The sequence below is a fragment of the Ipomoea nil genome, unplaced genomic scaffold (assembly GCF_001879475.1).
Source record: "Ipomoea nil cultivar Tokyo-kokei standard unplaced genomic scaffold, Asagao_1.1 scaffold0663, whole genome shotgun sequence".
NCBI classification, from domain to species: Eukaryota; Viridiplantae; Streptophyta; class Magnoliopsida; order Solanales; family Convolvulaceae; genus Ipomoea; species Ipomoea nil.
This window is the reverse complement of record NW_017617091.1, coordinates 1,038,687-1,043,752: the sequence shown is the minus strand read 5'-3', so window position 1 is coordinate 1,043,752 and position 5,066 is coordinate 1,038,687. Positions and strand designations below refer to the sequence as shown.

At 32.4% G+C, this 5,066-nt stretch overlaps 1 long non-coding RNA gene across 1 annotated transcript; it reads left to right on the top strand.

Annotated features, from left to right (window-relative positions):
- The first annotated feature begins 227 nt into the window (after positions 1–227).
- Positions 228–2,390, top strand: LOC109174801. Its single transcript, XR_002053182.1, has 6 exons — positions 228–302; positions 427–529; positions 626–799; positions 1,140–1,254; positions 1,462–1,535; positions 1,974–2,390. It is a non-coding gene; the product is annotated as an uncharacterized LOC109174801 (long non-coding RNA).
- The last annotated feature ends 2,676 nt before the right edge of the window (positions 2,391–5,066 follow it).

Below are 5,066 nucleotides of genomic sequence, written 5' to 3'. Positions count from 1 at the left end.
AAGGTGTTGCAATTCCATGAAGTTTTAATTCTCTTGTACAAACAAGAGAAATTTTCAAGTTTTGGAGTTAAGTGGAAAAGGAATTGCAACTCCTTCATTTTTATATAGAGGCACTGAAATTGGTGCTGGAAAAGGAGAATTGTACACAACAGGTTAATGGATAAATATGCTGGAAAAGTGGATTTGCTTTCTTACTAAAGATATTGATAACTTTAAGCTGAAAATTGTACACAACATGTTAATTGGATAAATATGCAAGGCTAATGCGGAAGCTGCAGTTTGTAAATGTTGAGTTGTTCAAGGTATGCCCCTTTAAAATAGTTCATAGTCTAGAATCTAGATATATTTCTCCTTAGGTGATCAACTCTTATAGTCTCTGCTTATTTTCCATTTTTTATTTTTTTTAACTGTAAAATCCTTTTACAGGGAATTAGCCAATTGTTTGGGATCTTTTTTCACTTTGTATTTGAGAGCTTTGTCAATCAGAGTACTCTCCCTGGTGGAAAGGTCTTCATAGACATGCTTCCTTGTAAGTGTTTTCAATAGCTACTTTTCTCTCTCCATTTAAAAAATTGTATGTCTTACTCCGTGCTGTGATTTATTTATTTATTTTAATGGTTTTTAGACAAGCTAAAGACTGCATTATCAAGAATAACACAGGATTGTGACCAATGGATGAAACCAGTCTTCACCATTTAATTCATCTTCACCCACATCTTCAAATACACCATTAACTCATATGGATGTCACTCCTACAAGTCCACCAAGTCTCTTATCTGGTGCATCTTTTAGTCTCAAGGTACTTTTATTTCAGCAATGCTGAACAGGGATATAATTATGTGTAATTGGTTTCTTCTTTATAAAAGATCTACTTGTATTGCTTGTGGTATTGTTACTCTAGCCAGTGATACTGTAATACTTGTACAAGTTAGTTTAGACAAATCTCTAAACTTTTTGGCTTTAAGTCTTGTCCTTGGGGGCGTGGTAAATTAAACATCATAATACCCACAGAAAATGCATATGCATAGATTTGATATCACCTCATGTTTTGATGAGTACTGTATTATTTTCATGTGTAGCAATTCTAAAAAAGTCTCATTTTCAGTTTTGATGCATAGTATATCTCAATATAATTGCAGGAAAGATGTGCAGGTGCTGACACTATATCTCTTGTTGCATAGATCTAAAGATCATCTTCAGTCAATGCTTCTGAAAAAATAATCAGCAACTGTTAAAGATTTTTATGCGCATTTGGTATGCACTTGTAGTTTCCATTCTCTCCTGCATGTAACCTGGTGTGTGTAGATTCCATTATCAAAAGCTTTATTATATGCTAATGCAAAATCTTTGCATATCTCATGCCATGTGTGCTCATACATGGTGTGCTCTGTATTCTAGACTTCATCTTCCTTTTTAGTGTATGTGGCCATAAATGGTACGTTTTGGTTTATATTTTGATAGGCATGCCATCTACTGAACTTTCTATCAAAGAGCTTCTAGGAGATTTTGAGGCATGTGCTGAGATGTTCATTCCGGTGAGATCTCTTTATTGTTGTTGATTTTTAATATTTAATTTCTCAAACATTTTTCTGACTTCATTATTTGAAATTCAGGTCCTTTTCAAGCTTGTTGTGATTACTGTTCTTGTTATTGCAGAATCAGCTGCATTAAAATCCAATCATCATCATTTAGTATTTTCTGCTTTTGTCCTATCATACTTTTACAATGGTCTCTAGTCTCAACATTGGGGTAATACCCTATTAATTTGTTAGTAACTCCTGAGATTGGGTGGCCTGGACTTGAAATACTATCAACTGTATTGTGAGTAAGCTTATCCCTCTACAATGGGGTAGACATTTATAGATACTATACTGTGGTGTCCTCTAAGTTGAGTCCACATGTTTCCAAGCTTTTTTGTTGTGATGCCATCCACTAATTGTTGCTAAGTTGTGGCATAATTTCCATCTTATCAGGGCACTTTTATCCGCCTTTTTCAATTGGCAATCATCAGAGTCAGGTGTTTCGTCCAGTTATGGTCCTCGATGCTTCACTGAAAAAGAAGTGAAGTTGGGAGTCAATGATGCACTCGGGATCAAGCCCAGTGGTTCTGCGTCTGTCTGGATGGAAGGAAGGAATATTGGGTAGACGCTATACACTTGCTTTGATGCCCGGAGAAGAAACAAGAGTCAAGAAGGGAAACGTGAGGCAAAAGAAAAGTAAAATGACCACCTTTGCTTTTCATAATTCTGTGTTTAAAAGAGTTCGAGTTATATTCTTATTTTATTTTATTTTTATTTATTTATTTATTTTTTTACAGATTTATGTGTATTAATATATTTCGTACCATTTCTAACAATGTAACACTTTAGAATGTTATACTTTTGTAATTGTTATTAATGATGTAACACTTTAGAATTTATACTTTTATTATTGTTATTGACATTGAATTTCTTAATATAATATATTTTGTAATTAGATTATAAATTCAATACAGGTATGTGATATTAATTAATTAGTAGATTTTTTTAAAATTTGTTTTAAAAAATTTAACAACTGTCAAAAATTGTATTAAATCTGTAGTGAAATACAATAAAGAATGATAACGAAATAACGATGGAAATTTTTGTTACTAAATTTAGTGACGGATATTTTTGTCTCTGAGTTGTAGTTAAATGCTACCTACAGAAACGAAATAGCAACGGAATATTCGTCGTTAAATTTAGCGACGGAATTTTCGATTGTTATTCCTTTGTAAATTTCGTCACTCAAATTGTCGCTGGAAAGGAAATTAGCGACGGATTTTTTAAGTTTATCCGTCGCTAAAGTTAGCGACAGAAAAAAATTGCGTCGTAAAATTCTAGCGAAGACACTTTTTGTGACGGACCAACTCCGTCGCTAAACACTTTAGCGACGGATTTTTCTCTTTCTAGCGACAAAATTTTTCGTCGTTATTTTTGTTTTTTTTTTTTTTTGTTTTTTTTTTTGTTTTTTGTTTTTTTTTTTTGTTTTTTTTTTTTGTTTTTTGTTTTTTTTTTTGGTAGTGACATGCAACATTTATCATTCATCACATGGTACGCAAAAATTTCGTGTTTTAAAAGCACAAACGTGCGTTCTTTCCACACTTTAGAACAACATCGTCCTCGATGTTCACTAATGCGGACGCAAGGGTGGGAACAAGAGCGGGTGGGTAAAATATGGTTCCCCATTCCACACTTTAGAAGTAAAGTGTGGGTTGCTCCTGAAGTTCCAAAAACACCCTAAACTAAGGTTTCAGACGGTTGTCCCTTTCCACACTTTGGAAATAAACAATGGGACTTAAGGGACAACAAAGCATGCAAAAGATAAAGTCTATCAACGATTAGCACAAGAAAGTACCTTTCCACACTTTAAAGACATAAACTGGGGTAAAGGTAAAGGATTAGAGAGCTAGAGTGTTCTTGGTGGAGAGCTAGAGTGTTCTTGCTACTAAAGCTCAAGAATGGAAGAAAAGATGAAGAGGGAAGTGATGTAAAACCCCAATTTTTCATATCCAAATTTTCATTAAATATTTTTTTCTTAATTAACAATTTACTAAAATAATAGCGGAAGCGTTAACTAACCACAAAGAAATGGGTTTTACCGCCACATCTAACTACCTATGGTTAGATACAAGGACATCTAACTACCTATGGTTAGATACAAGGCTAGTCTAAACCTATTTAACAATACATGACGATTTAAATCTAAATAAAACAAAGTCTTAGGGAAATTCACATTGTCCCTCATTTAAATTTACTAAGTCCCAAATCAGAAAAATCTAACTATTACATTTATTCTATTCTTCCTCTCACGCGCTCTTTCACTTCAAGCTTCATCAATCCCTATTAAATATTTTTTTTTTCAAGAAACACATAACAAACAGTGAGAATTAGCAAAACATGCTAAGTAAGAGTTAATTTACCCGAAAACAAAATTTAAAATAAAATAAGGTACATTACTTTCAAAAATAACTTTTCTTTCAAAATCACTTACAAAATCTTCTTCATTTCATCAACAACCAATAACCACATCAAAATGTACCTTTAAATATTTTATTTCTTTTCCACATACAAACAATCATTTTGGAAAAGCATCACCACAATAATAATTAGCCACAAGGCTTACTTAAAAACTGATATGTGCTTTTAAAAATATTTGATTTCTCTCTTCAAGTCAACACAAATTTTTATGGAAGATCACCAATCACATAAATGTGCACGAAATCCCATATCCGGTAACTTAAATGGGCACAAAATCCCATAGCCAGTCATATAAATGAGTATAAAGTCCCATAGCCAACATATATAGGCATAAAATCCCATAGCCAACATAAATGGGTATAAAATTCCATAGCCAACATAAATGAATATAAAATCCCATAGCCAAAGTAAATGGGGATAAAATCCCATAGCCAACATAAATGGGCATAAAATCCCATAGCCAATAGAATCTGGACCTAAACCTCACCGAGAAGTTCTAAATTCAAATAGTCAGGATACGTTTCTACTGACTACTCCATAATACATGGTTCATGAACCCTAGTGGTATGCATTTCCTAACCACTCCTCATCCAACATGACAATCAATTTCTTAGTACACAGGGTATGTTCCTGCCGAGTACTCCACATTCACAATCATACTTCCATAATTAATTAAAACATTTTATAATTTAACACTTAGCCATATAGGCTTCAAAACCTCAACAAATAATCTCATTTATTCAAATCACACTTTTAACACTTTTAGTGAAAATCTCAATCAATCAAATAACATTATAACATCACCATAAGTTTTCGAAAATTTCCACCACTTCAACATTCGATAACATAATTGCTTTACACAACAACTTAGTCAACTAAAATCAACATTTCACCTTTACTAATTAATTAAATTCTTTTATGCGTACATTCAGAAAATTTCATTTATGCTTGTATATAAAATATACATACGGTAATTAAAAATACTATTTTTTTTGTATATTGATATTTTTCTTATATGAATACGGCAAATATATTATTATCTTATATTTCTTTAAATTTGTAAGTAAC